Here is a 15625-nt window from a genome sequence, read left to right as displayed (position 1 = left end):
AGTTATCATCGCCTTTGATAAAGTGAGGATCTGTGATTAATAGAGACACAATCATGTGGTCTGTTCCACAGAAAAATAGCGACAGATGTATTTATCCACTCTGTCAGTTCTGATAGATTGCACCTCTGTCATAGGTTTGCAGTTAGAGGCAGATACCGTCAGTGGCCATTAAAACCAAATGTCTTGTTTGAAGTTCTCCTCACACATCGCTCAGGGACATTAAGGGGAAAATGTTGGCAATGCATTATTACCACAATGGATGTGCTTGGTGAGGACAGACCGCTCTGTCTTGTGGACAGCACAAAATAAATTTTACTAGCAGTCTGGCTGGGAGCATTGGACTCACAAACTGATGTCCTGATTGGTAGTTTTGGAAAGTGCAATGCTGACAACACCTGTCCGCCATTCATCAGATGACTGACAACAGACAAAGGGAGCTTACCATGAAATACATCCATGTGTATCCATATAAATGGAAATCCATTAAACACTCAGTCTTTCAGTCTTTCTCTTGCCTGTCTCTACTAACTGCATTATCCAGACTCTGCCTTTTCAGGCTCAAAAAGCAGATTGCCATGACAGGATTATCTACTTTGTTGTGGGCTACCAGTCCCAGACTCCATGCCAAATCTTTTACAAAGTCCGACTTCAGAGATAATAAATGGCATTTTGTCTAATATGTTAACTGTTACTGTAAAGAATTGTTCCCTGTGCAGACCCGCTCAGTATTAGTCTGGTAACAATACGTCGTATTGAAACATTTTTACGTAGACAAATCATTTTTTAAAAACATAATAGCTACATCTACAAAGCTTGTAGAAAGAAGCAAAATTAAAGAATCTATTTTCCTTAAAAATATTATGATTGTGAATCAACCATTTAAAGGTTTATTGGGTCCAAAATTCATGTTTTGTTCATGTCTGTGTAAGAATTCTGACCGTTGGGTCCAGCTTTTAACAAGGTTTGTGAGGCAATGGTATAACACCGTTGGCATCACGTGGTGTTTGTGTTTCGTCAGCAATCAAGTGTCTAACTGGTTGCCAGTTTGTGGGGAAAAAAACGTGAGAATGGCTGAATCCTACAGTATGAGCCCAGCAGCATGTACTGCCCTAATGTTAGCTAGCTAGCATTAGCGACATTAACATTGGTAACTAAACATGGCATCCCATCTCCCCCTCACCACTGCATTCATGTTACAACACTGTGGCTGATCAAATCATCTGTCCCCTCAAGTGGTTGCCAGTTTATAGTAATATCTGTAGCACTGTTATGTTTTATATGGCATTATATTACTCATTCTACTATAATATGAAACATCGTTTCATGATCATATATTTATATTATTTTATTATATGCTTTATCTGTTCATGTTCTTGACCAGTTTGAGCTTGGTTTTTGACAGCTGGTAGACCAATTGCTATATGGAAATGCCATCTTTATAATTTTCTTTAATTTCCTTTTGCAATTATTTGATTAAAATCATTTTTCATTTGTTTTCTTACCTCTTAGCTTGTCATGGTGCTGCTGTGTCATGTAAATTTCCTTATCTTACCTTGTATTGTGGCATTTTCTCTTCTTTTTATTCAATGTCCTGTGTTTCTGTTATACAAGTTTAACAAGTGGCAATAGGACAAAAGGATGATTATACTGACACAAAACCTGCCAGTCAAAGAGAATGCAGTCATATTTTTAATCAAAAAACAATCTGCTGAACAATGAGGAACCTCTGCCTGTACTCATAAAACGCTCAATTACCTTTTTCGCTAATATGACCAAGATCAAGTGCAGTCTTTAATCAGCTTTTCCTCTCTGTGGGCTTGAAATGAGACTGACCAGAGACCTTTATTATATGTGCTTTTGGCTCCTCAGTTTGAACAAGATTGATAAATAGTAATCCTAATTTTCAGTGAGGCTGAATCAGTGATGCGATTAGGAATTTATTTGGAACCGTACCCGGAATGGGTGGGTATTGAGCCAGAGGTGGTGCTATAACCAGAAATGGGCAAGACTAACTGTGAGTTGTTAATTTACGGCTAAAATGGGTTATTCAGGAGTTGCTCTATTTATTTTATGTTAGAAAACCTTAAATAAACTTCAGTCAACTCCCAACTTTTCTTAATCAGGGGTATTGACACATTTTACTGAGATGATACTTGTACTCGTAAAAAGTACATTATCTGTATTGGATATTGGTTTCAGCTGAGTACTTGCTCAACCCTAGTTACAGACTCCTGGATTGTTTAACTGTGTAAATGATCTTGTAAATCATTCTGTCTTTCCTGCCACAATGCACTTTAATTACATACAAAATATGGCCAAACTCCGGATAAAGAAGACTCAAACTTTCTGGTGATGTGTTTGTCTGATTTTTGTACATTTAACTATATTTTGCGTCATAATAACCTTCAAAAAGCATATGCCCAACACCTGAAAAGTGTCAAATCAAAACATTAACTGTCCCATCAGCACAACACCTCAACAGTCCAGGCCATAGGGACTTTAAGTCAGGTAAATTCAGGTTGTTTATTTAACTGATCCCTAAACATGTCAGAATGGTTTGACAGACTCAAATTTCTCCTGAGGGTTTTCCCATTTGCCTTGATTTTATCTTCGGTTCATGTCTGTGTGTGACGTTTGTGAGCTACAGAATTTGAATCAGCTGTGGATGTCCTTCTATGTCTGGTTGGCTTTCTTATCACATACATGATGTAATAAAGTTATTAGTTTTAAATAGACAACTGACCCCATGGATTAATGAATAGATTAGTTTTGAAGTCGAAATGCATTGGTTTCTACAAAGATTAATAATGATGGCTTTTGAACTATTTATGCCGTTGGATTATTCTCCCTCTGTAGCTGTCCTAAAGGGCATCTAATCTTTGTATTTTAACATTTCCACACTACTTCAGGCAAATGTAGCGCTCCTTCTTGGTCTTTTTGAAACCAGTAAATGAGCTTTGTACAAACCTGATATAGAAAGATTGTTGGATAATCTTACATGTAATTCAAAGCAGTTCCTCTACTTTATGTCTTTATATCTTACAATATGGGTTGTGATACAATAGAGTGGACTGTCAATTATTGAGCAAATGAATTACATTGCTAGAGGCATTCTGAATCTGGATATGACTGTTTGCTTCAAAGGAACTTCAGGAACAGAAACCTCTTTCCTTTCAGGCATTAACAAAAAAGAGATATCACTATCTGTTTCCTTGTAATTTGAGCCTTGCATTTGTTGGTTTGGCAATGGAGCCATGAAGGCTGAGCACTGGACAAAATTAAGTCCATTTATCTCCTACAGAGACAGTGAGCCACTGGAGGCTGTAAATTGGAGCCTCTCTTTGTCGGCTTATTCAAAAACAGAGAGAATGGGTTGCAACACATGAGTTTTTTTTTATCTGTTAATTTCTCTCACTGGTGTAAATTAGGCAACAGCAACATAAAAGCACCCACTCTGTCTTTTTTCTTCCATTGTTAAACCATGAAAGAAATTAAACCTGGTTTCATCAATCTACGCACAAATATCAGTCCAATTTTGCATGCAGGTGATATGGATATCCTACCCCTTAGCTTCTGTGGAGAGCAGACAAACAGTCACGTGACCTCCGTGGTCATGGCAACAAAATAAACACCACACAAAATGGACACATTTTGGTTAGGTTTAGGAAAAGATGACGTCATGTGAGTTAAATTAAGCCAACGTTGACTTTTAGTCTTAGACTACGTTCAGTCAGTACGCAAATCAGATGTTTCTCTCAAATCAGATCTGAAAGACAGAGCACCTGCGCGATTATTTGTAAGTGATCAGATCGTATTTTTGTTTCCAGACAACACCAACATATTTGCATGGGCTGCTGTGGTAGTGAGGCTGGTGTTGGTCACTAAGTATGCTGGTAATGCGTCTTCCTGACAAAAAAGCCCGATTGACCCATCATCTTCTCCTCCAAACAGACTCATCATTGTTGTTTGTTGGGTTGCGAGTGACACAAAAGACACTTTGAGATCTGATATGAGCTGCCAGAGCATCCGGACTGAGACACATTTGGAGAAATCCAATCACCTATTTGAAACCAGGTTGAAGCAACTGGACTGAAAGATACAGAATGAATTATAGGCTCAAATCATTGAGTGTGTTGAAGTGTGGCTTAAGGTATCGATTAGGTTGATTGAATTATTGATGGAGAGAGATAGAGAGAGATAGAGAATGGCTGGGTTGTAATAATGACATTCTTAGTCACCTCTAATCCTGTCTAAGAACATCTCCTGCTTAATTCATTCATTACATACGTGCATGTTTGTAGAGATGTTTCTGTGTTCCCAGTGAGTACAATGTTACAGTAACCACTGGAAATGGTGGCTGAAACAATGAAAATAAGAACTACATTGTAGTAAATTGAAATAATCAATTAATAATACTCAATTGTAATTAAAAACTATGCAACCTGCTGCCATCACATTGGCACATAGTTCATTTTACATTTGTTAAAATTCAACTTACAATTCACATTTTTAAAAGCTCATTTTATTGTTATTTAGATTCATATTTTTCTTTTTGCATGCATTTCTTCAACGTATACGCTTTGAAATGCCTCTTTATGTAAAAAGTACTGTAGTTGTCTTGCGTTTTATGTACACGAGATTACATTTATCAGAGAATTTCAGATACTGAAAGAAAAACATTGATAACTCTTCCTGTTGTCCCAGTAAGAAAAGAACAGAGGTCATCAATGCCATTCCCCAATAATACAATCAATCAGTAAAGTGGAAGGCGCTTTAGTAAAATTAAATCCTCGCCTCAGTTTAATGGGCTGTCACACATGTGACTGATAATTTGAGATTACAATTAAGATTACACAGAATAGCCCCTCAGGCAAAGGGAGTGGTGTCCCTGTAAAGACATCTCTGATCAATAGGTTACACACTTGAGTTTAGCGATCCACCCTGTGTGCTGATGCAACATCGGAAAGAGAGAGTCCCAGCTGACATTACTAATCAAAACTGAACTGAAACAAACTGTCACCTGAGTCCAGAGAGATAACCAACAGTCCAATCCAATACCAGGAAACATACAAACATGGCATCTGTTAGAAGAACCAATCAGAAAACCAGATGGGAGTTTTTTTTTCTCTCGTAAAATCAGATTCCCAATAAGCAGAGAACTTTTTTATTTTGAGCAATTAATGTAAAATCAGCCTTCTAGTGTCAAACTCTGCACATACATCGTTCTACACAGTGAAACTGTGACGACGCCTCCCACTCTGTTTGTGATTACTTGTGTTTTTAACTCGTTCGTGCTACAAGATGACTGGATATCTCCCTCTTGCTCCCAACCAACAGGGTTTTAGTTTAGTTGTGTTCCTTTAGCTTTGCTTTAGATTTTGTCTATTTTGGTTCAATTTGATTTAATAAAATATTATATGTTAATGTTTGCCTTTGTGTGGTCTCTCTTTTGGTTCCGACCTTCTGAGCCGGGTCGTAACAGAAACTCAAACATTTAACTGTAGGAACAAGAGGAAAACACTTCTATCTCACTGGTGAACATTTCAAAGGACAGGGACTTCAAATGACATCACCAATCAATAAAAAATCTCTCCTGAATATGACTAGCTTTTGATCTTGTAAATACAACTTGGGTTCAATAAACATGGAAGATCTTGCATCGTAATGATACCTCAGGGTCAATACAGCAGAAGGAGGGGTTTCATTAATATACCCCAGTGTGAAACTTTAACATATTTGCTCAGACAACCACATAAATCAACCTGTCTTCAACCTGTCTAAATAACAAGCCTCTGAATACACCATCCTATCTTATGTTCAATGTGTAGCAAATGTATGCGTAATGTGCCGAATGATTCATTCAGTTAACCTTAATAAAAACATTATATCCTTATTGTCTATGGCAGATTTATGCTAAATCACACACATCAACTCTGCCGTTTATCTTCAGCTAAAAGTCCCATAATAGCATTGAGTCCATAACAGATGTCATTTTCTGATAGACAGCACACAGTTATGACCTCTACATTTTGAATGACGCACAACATTACTGTTAGACTTGACGCAGACATACAGTATATTTAAATTCACCATCTGTCTCTATAGACAGACTTGGACCGGACTGCGAGGGAATGTTACATTACTTATTCAGTTTGTGACTTTGTTAGTTTTACATCTTTTCCTTGAGGAAGAGATTATGTCTTCATCCTGCCACATTATCTGTTTCATTTACCAGTCCAACTTGAGAGTATTGTTGCTTTAGAAACTGGTATTTCTTACTCTTGTGCCACACATTTGTCCCTGTGTGCCTGTTAGAGTATTGAGTGTTGGAAAAAGCCATTTCTCCTTCATTCAAAAGATGTGACACTGGTGACATTTTATGTGTTTGAAAGATTTACTAATCTGCAGTGTGGCTGGAGACGTCTGAACACGAGGTCACACTGGCGGCCACTTATCTGTGGGAATGAGACAAATTAATAACCAGGCCGAGAAGATGGAAGATATAAGCGTCGGCATTAAATGTTTTTTTCTTCATTGCAAAATGTTCAGAATGAATCCATGTAACCAAACTTAGTTCAATAGGAGGTCAGATGAATGTACAATATGTGAGTGAAAATTGTGCATGACAGTTTATTTAGTGATCTCTAATCATTAAACCCAAATGTTAACCTGCATGAGTGTGTACACAAGCCCATCAAACCTGGTTAACACATAATTGACAATAATTCACCTGGAGCAGAAAATCAGCAATGTCGCTAAAGAATAATTATTGCCTTTTATCACCTCGCAACCCCAAAGCAGCCATTGCATTACACACAGATATTACACAGCAATATTACACCATGTTCTCCTTTTATTCAGAGTATGAATAATTCTTGTAACATAATACTGTAGCCTACGATTTGTTGATATCTGCCGGCACTGGGAGAATCTAATACAGTATGAGACGAGTCAAAGGGGATAACTTCCCCTCTCTGCTCCTCATGGCTCGTATTATACTTCTATTAAGGCTGTTCTGCTCCACTGATTCATACGGCAGGTGCTGCATCTTCACAGCTCCTATGTTGCTGCCTCCGTAATGTGTATGACGTCATTAACCATCACAGTTGTTCCCAATATGTTCGGCTCATTCTACACTAGTGTGCTAAAGTCTTATCATGATCTCACAGGCGTCAGCACATGTGCAGAGCGCTAAACACTGGAGCACATCAGTATCATTCTTTTTTATGTTGTTCACAGTAATTTCATTATCCATATAGACACTGTGATCAATATTTTTATAATAAAAAGGTATGGCATCGCGGTAACCACAATTACTTCCAGGTAGAAAACTGGCCTTTGACTTGCGTTGTGGAGATATGTGATATCGGCAAGCATGCTTGATTGTGTTGCCATTTTCAGCCGTAACATTTAAAGATATATAGTAAAACACAATGGTCCGACCCATCTGATGTTTCTACTGTGCTTATTTTATGTACTGTGACGCTTTCCTAACGTCTTTCATATCCAACAACACAATTTGAGGTAAACTCAAACTTTAATTTTCTTTAATCTGTGGCCCAACAGATAGGTTAGGTCTCCAACGTAACATTCGTGAAAGTGTTGTTATTAATAAGATATGACAGCATCATACATACATTTTAGATAAATTATTATATACAATTTGAAATTACATCATTTTAAAAGATAATTAAGTTGTATGTAAGGTAATGCGTTATGCAGGAGATTTCTCTTTGTCTTTCTCTCTTTCGGAAGTTATTGTAAACAAACATTGGGATTAGGTCTACAGTGAGTTTTAGCTCATTGTTTGGTTTTCTGGCTGCATCTTTTTTTTTGTCATTTTGTCTCCAAACATCCACTAATTACTACATGCTCAGCAGCAAATGGCAGACAGACACAGTTGGTGACTAGCTGCCAACATTTGGCAGCTGAAGAGACAAATATTTCTGGAGGAGTTGGTAGAGACCAAAAAGGAGCCGAAAGAGAGTAAATATTTGACTCGTATTTTACAGGTGGCCAGAAACACGACTCCAAATGAAGAAAAATGTAGCTCCATAACTGTCGGATGTGTAAAAAAGCAACTGGTTGCTTACAAGTTGATGAAGGTTCATGGTCATTCTAAGTGACCAAACAAGAAATGTAAAGAAAAGTCAGGTGGTAGCTGAGAATCTGTGCGCTGTTGTTTTGCTTCGAAATTAATTTATCATTCTACTATTCTGTTCTTAGGATTATCTGTGCAGGCTGAACACAAGTATTACACAAGGAAAAATGAATACATTTAAAAATGAAATTCATTCATAGAACATAAATTTGCTAATATGGTTAAATGACACACTAATGCCCCATCTAATGACACAGATTTGGCAATTTAAACATAATTTCTGTGTGATGCTCTGGTTCGAACAGACTCTCTTGCTATTGCCAGAAAGTTAGCAAGCTGTTACCCTCAGCAATGAGAGAGAATTTCAGGGAACACATCAACAAATCTTACCACAGTACATGTGCCAGTCTTAACATCTAACAAAACTCGACCAGCAGATGGCATGAAACGAGGATCATATTTATAAAAAAAAAAAGTTATGGATTTCATCTTTAACAGGCAGTACTGCATTCTTAACCTCTTACTGCCTTATGCCCATAAGGGTTATAATAAATGATGAAGATTCAAACACAGACCTTCTGGCTGCTTTGTTCCATCAGAAATGGGAGAAGAGGACCGGTTTTATAAGTGCAACAAAGAAAATGTTGCCTTAAGATGGGTGTCTGGTTCGACTTCTGGGGTGCCTGCCTGCTCTCTGTGCTAATCACACCCAGGTTCTGTGGCTCCACTGCATGAAAGATTCCCTCATGTGGATCAGTTGTTTAATTTCATATTGGTCAGCGGACAGGAGGGAAAAGTTATGCAGTTAAGGAATAAGGTTTATGAAGCAGGGACTAAGCTCTACTGTACAGCTACTGAACAAGGCACTTTAGAGCTTAATTAAATTAGTATATCTGTGGGTGTCAGAGACAAAGACAGAGGAGACCGGGACTTAGGCAAAAAGTCACTGAGCCGCATCTGAAAGTCCTGCAGTCTGACAAAGGCTGTTACTTGTTCTGCAAATATGTAGACCAACTTTCAGAGGAAGTTTGCAAAAACAGAACCAAAATTCAGAACACCAAGGCAGGCAGGTTAAAAGCCAAAAGTGAGCTTTAATGAAAGCTGACAGTCCAAAGTACATTAAATACAAAAATACAAAACACAAGCAACAAAAGGCAGGCAACAAAACAAGAGTAATCCAACGGCAAAAAACTAAACTCTGTGCAAACCAAAATCAACGCACAGGTGTACGGAGGAAAAGGGCAGGAAAACAGACGAAGTGAGGAAAAAAAGCAAAAAAAATGCCACTGGATGAATTGCCATGAAATATGATTTAGAACTCAAATGAGAATCAGGATCTGCTTTATTGGCAAATGGGGATGGTTTTATATTATTTATGGTGTACTACACAGGAAAAGACATACAGCTAGGAACCAGGACACCACAAGCTAAACATTAAGCTCAAGAATGATAAAGAATAAAGACTGGTGAATGAAAGGACCTGTACACTCGGATGTGAAACGACAGTAGGTGTAAATATTGGATAGGGCAGTTGTAAACAGTACAAGAAGAGTAAAGAAGCAAGAGAGGTAGTGCAAATAAATGAATGCCGGATGATTATGATGGAGTATGTGCATTGTATGCATGTATATATTTGTAGGTATTCAGACATTCATATCCTCCCCATGATTAAATGTAATAACTTTGCTGAACCCTTGACTTTTTATCCCACACCATCATTAGTCCAAAGTTTAGTTATTGTTTTTTTTTTTGTTAAAAAACAAATACCTGCAAAACTAATGACATTCCCATCAGCCTCAGCTCTGACTTCTATTTAGTGTGAATTGTTTAGCATGCTTAAACTCAAATATAAAAGGGTCAACATGGTAAAAGGAAAGTTTTTAATTCTTCAAAACAGTCCACAGATTCATCTGATCTGATGGGAGGGGAAGAGTGTTCCCGGGTCCGGGTGACTGCGCTGCAAGAGTGGTTGCCTTTGGTTTTGAGATTAGCTCGTGGAATAATGAAAGAACTTCTGGTTGGATGACCTACAAGGCCAGTCAGTGCTGTCAGAGGTCAGAAGCTCAGAAACATAAGCAGGGGCTAAGCCATAGAGTGCCTGGTGAGCAATTAAAAGAATTTTAAAATCAATTCTGAACTTGACTGGCAAACAGTGCAGAGAGGCCTAAGTTGGTGTAATGCTTGATCTCCGATCAGTCCTGGTTAATAGCCTAGCTGCTGCATTTTGTCGTGCCAGAGCAGTTTGACTCTAAGTCAGACGTTGATTGTAAGGGTCTGATTTTTGCAATGTTTCTTCGAAACAGGATTGAACCAGTTTATTGAGGTGGTGGTCGAACATCAGGAGAGGATCAAATATAACGCAGACAGTATGGTGCGACAGAGGCAGCGTGTGGACCAATATGATGGAGAATGTTATGTGTAGAATTAATTAATAATGAGAATTTCAGTTTTGTCAGAGTTAGATTGAAGGAAATTATGTGACATCCAATTCTTGTCATTAGAATATCAGTATGCCAACTCGTACTCGTGTTTTTTAATTTCCTCCAATATTATGATGAGCAAACGTACTTAAAACACCCACGCTATGGGAAAAAACTCAAATTGAATGCTGATAGTGAGGAGCTTTTTTGTTTTCTCATAAGCAGTGACAATGACTAACTTGAATCTCAAATGAATGTGAAAATTGAAATGTCTGTGTGAGAGAGAAGAGACAGAATTTTAATAGAGTGAGATAGTAAGTGAGACAGAATGCAAGACTATGATGTGACATGGCCTGATGGTGCTAACGTCTCCCAGAGGGTCAATTTAACTCAAGTAAAAATCCCAACTACAGTCCTTTCTGCGGAGCCGTGTCTTCTCTCCTTCCTCAGCAGTGTGTGAATGACTCATCTATTGACATGATTCAACACACTCGCTCGACCAAGGATGGAACAATGCATCATTTGAACATAATAGAACATTTTATTGGCAATGTATGACTGAAAAGTACGTTTCCTCTTTGTCATGCATGTTACATGTTACACACAGCGCTTCCCTGCCAAGGTGCTTGTCACAAAAGCATCATTATTTATTCGTGATGTATTCTCAACTCATTCTTCAAAGTGTGTTTGTGTGGATGTGCATATGTATATATATATATATATATATATATATATATATATATATATATATATATATATATATATATATATATATATATATATATATACACATACATATATTTATATATATATTTATACATGAATGATAGAAAGCATGTGAGAGACAACATCAGAGGAGGTTACTGGAAGCATTTCAAAGGTGTGTTCTGTTCCCTCGGGGGAAGGAGGAGACAGCTAATTACTACTGAGATTTCCCATTCTCCATCTCTTATTAGTCATTTCCTCATTAGAGGCAGACATTCGGCAACCAGCCACTGAGAATAGAACCAATTTCTCTTCTGTCCTTCCTGGTTTTTCTGCCTCCAGCTGGACCTCCCGGCCATAGCAGTGTTAGGGAAGCCCAGCTGAGTTTAAAGGCATTAAAGGTAATTTGATAACATGGAGCCAATGAGCTGATTCCACTAAACAACAGCACCTTGTCCCAGGGTGCAAGCCCACCGTTGATTTTATTGCCTGTGAATGTTAAGCGGTGGTGAGTGGTCCTAAATTGTGGCCATAAATCAGACTGCCAGGCAGAAAAAAGGGTTATAAGAGAGAGTGAAAGAGAGGAGCTGTCTTCACTGAACACGGCTCATCTGAGGCTCACAGCCCTGCTGGACACTCAGAGGCCTCGCGAAGGACAGCAGCCATCACAATCAAACCCTCCTTCTTTTCATAACACTGTGACGATGGCCTCCTCCCAGAGCCCTCGGCACATCCTGCATCTTTGTCCCTGAATCTGACAAAAATGAAGGTCTACGTCTCCCCACAAGTAGGTGTCACCATGGAAACAACCGTTATTCAGTGCTCTCAACAATAGCAGTTATATGAAAGGAGCTGTCTGATGGAATTAAAGAGTAGGCTCGGTCCCTCTTTCCATGCAATAACTACTCACGGCATCAGCAGCCCAACCACACAGGGCAAATGTGTACACGATAGCATGCATTTCATCAAGCACATCAATACTGTGCTCTCATTTCTATTCATTCGCTTCTGTGCAGCGGTGAGAAAATGTTTTGTGAGATGATCACTGAGATGAGCGAGTGGGATCAGAGGAAACCGGATGACAAAGGCAAACAGATGTTATATATCTTTTTTTTTTGACAAAATCGTTAAAAGCTTCATTGGATATAATATCAAATCACAGAGACGGTTTCAGTTAAATGATGAGATTTATTTACCTAACCGCAAGACAGAGAGGGTCAACTACAAGAACAGAGGTTTGTGCAAATGCAGGCTTGCATATTAGCATATCATAAGACCCAAAGGAATGACTGCACAGCACAGCTTAACAATAAAAGTAAGCATGCAATAAATCCCTTTCTTCCTTTAGAAGAAATCAAATATTTACTAATGGTACATGGGTTGCTTCTCACCCACACAGCCGGGATTAACACCAGTTGCATATTAGGGTTATGGGCTGTAAACCTTGTTTGGATAAACAGGGGATAGAGGAGAGTGTGCCTGTGTAGGAAGTTTTATAAACATCAGTGTGGTGTAAGACCTATGACTTGTTAATTTTGTCCCACAGTGGTGCGAGTATAGATAAGGGGAAATGAGCAGCTCAGTGGATTCTTTTTAATCCGCAGTGCATGATGGCCAAATGAACTGTGGTCTTGTTGTCTCCAGTGTGTCAGCTCACTGCTGTTTGCACTACTGGGGGCACAAATAATGGTTTCCCATTAAAACATGAATGTAGTTTTTCAATAAGATGTCTAAAGCGATGACGGCAGCTTGGGTTCCGCTAGCTCTTGCGCACACAATAATGTTCTTTACAAACTTCACTCAATACTACACTCATCATTTCATACATGATTGATTGCAATGAAACGTGTCACTTAATGAAAAAGATAAGGAATAAAAGAATAACTTTCAGAAAAGGTTTGAAGGTTTGTTCGGGACAAATCTGATGAGGCATTAAATACTCATGCATCACTGTTCAACCAATTCCATAAGTCATCTAACGCATTTTATAATTCCCAGAAGACCATGAAACATTCGCTTGGCTCATTGTATTGATGTTTAAACAGAGAAAACACTTATACTGTATGACTTAAGTACTTAATAAAATACTAACTCATGAAAAATTTGTATGTATGGAAAACCATTTGACCCTGTAGAGCTCATAACCTGAGGCGAAGCAGCAATGATGTGATCTGGGTAATAGGGGGGCAAAGAGTGAATTGCCATGTACCGGGAGGCATGAATCACTTGAAAAAGTCCTGATGCCCTTTAAGATATTAATATGTGAGCTGGTTTGCCCTCAAGGAGCAGAACTATTGGTTGATATCTGCACATATTCTTATTCAGTCTGAATGGGTAGCCAATAATGATTTATGTGAAAGCACAAAGCTGGTTTCACAGATAGAGGCTTTCAAAAGTGCTTCACATTTGTATTTGTATTAAGATACTGAATGTAAATACAAACAAATGATTCATCATACAGAAACAATAAGGTTTAATAATAAATAACCTGTAATGTCAAATGCTGTTTGTTCAAATGCTGCAGAGTATTTTCCTAATTTTGACATCCATAGAGTGCCGCAGGAATGAGTCCTGAAACCCGGAAACAAGTTAGCATTTTTGCACTTGACAGGTCGGTGGTTAACACAAGCTTAAAGAAGTCATATTATGCTAAGTTTCAGGTTCATACTTTTATTTGGGGGTTCTAGTAGAGTAGTAGTTCTAGTCTTTGATCAGTGTTGCACATGCACATTACTCAACGGGCAGGATGTAGCCAATCGGGGCAAGGTAGCTATTCGAAAACAACACCGCTACAGCTGGTAACCATGGCTGCGGTACAGGCGTATATATATTTTATAATAAATCAGTCATAAGTCATGTGACAGTGATGTAGTTTGTTTAAAGCCTAGTGTAAACTTGCGTTTACCACAGAGCATATTTTTGGCAATAATCCAAAATCCAATGGAAAATCCCATTGCCTTTTTGTTGAGGGAACCAGGACGATACTAACTTAGCCTACAAATATACGTCCTCCCTGCAGCACTCTATTCCCTCCCTGCTGTAAAGCAGTCACATTGAGCTGGGCTTCAGTTGTGAGACTCTCAAGGATCATTTACATTCAAGGAACTCAGTATGGCTCCAAATCTAGGCCTGCTGAATCAATAGGCCTCATCCTGTGATCCATAGTGAGTGAAGAATCCTCAATAGTTGTGGTCTTCAAAGGAGTTCAGGGAGAAGCCAACAGCAGAGCAAACTGTGTTTAGGTGCATTCATGAGAAGTCAATAGTGTGTATCTGGGGAGGGCTGGTGAAGCTCTAGAGGACAAATCAAAGTCAGATTCATATTTGTAGCCTGGGGGTGGATGTGCGTATGTTAGAATATCTGCAAAGACTAGATATCCTTCCATTGCATTTAATGGCAAGGACAGCTTGTTTGTCAGCCAAGTGAATTAGTCACCATTCAGAGTCTCTCAGAGCACAAATACACCATATAAGATAAACACAAAACCGCTTAGCAAATATACAAAGTATAGAGTCGTTATTAGAAGAGGCCACAATTAATTAACAATCAGGCCGAACCAAAAGACATTAATGTTTAAAATATATTGTTAACAATGTGGTTTTAAAACTGTGGAGTATTCATGTTGCTGCTATGGGCAACAATATTAGAGCTTTATTTATTTAGTTTTACACCGTTTGGGAAAATGAAGCTTACATTGGATCAGAAAGATCTATGTTGTAGTTTTTTGACAATTTTCTTTTTGAAAATGTAATTACATGTGACTTGAACACATCAACTCTCCTTTTTGTGTTTGGTGTTTGGAGTATTTACAATAATAAAAATTAAAAAAATCAGCAATTCAAACAGTCACTTTTTTATTTGCTTAGAAGAGTCTGTTTCAGTTAGCAGTCGTGCCTCCACCTCTGTCGCATCAACACTTTTTTTCTTTGGGAAAATAGTGAGGCCAACACATGGCACGGCTTTTTCTGGCTTTGCTGTGAAAGCTATGACGACAGTCTGACACAGAACCTGCCGATGAGCGAGAAAGTGAAGGTTAAAGCTTTTTTTTTTCTTTTTTTTAACATATCAAAGCTCAATAGAACAGCAGAAAAATCCAACACAGCCTTTCAAGTAAACTGTGATCCTTCAGGCAAGGGTGGTTTGAAACGAAAAGATTTGAACAGTTTGTTCAGGTATTAAGCCAACTACTCAAACTAATTTTATGGTGAGAAACTTTTTAATAGTCAAAGGAAATTTAGTGAATTTTAGTGTTTTAATATTCTGATTGAACCTAATTCCAGTTTGAATTTAATCATTCCGGTGCTGGTTTTATGAACATTACCGTGTGTTTCACAGCTGTGATTGGCTTTGTGCTTTCATCTGTGTGCTCAAGAGCTAAATTACTCATGAAACATCGAGG

The sequence above is a fragment of the Pagrus major genome, chromosome 4, assembly GCF_040436345.1.
Source record: "Pagrus major chromosome 4, Pma_NU_1.0".
Lineage (NCBI taxonomy): Eukaryota > Metazoa > Chordata > Actinopteri > Spariformes > Sparidae > Pagrus > Pagrus major.
This window is presented reverse-complemented; position numbering follows the sequence as displayed.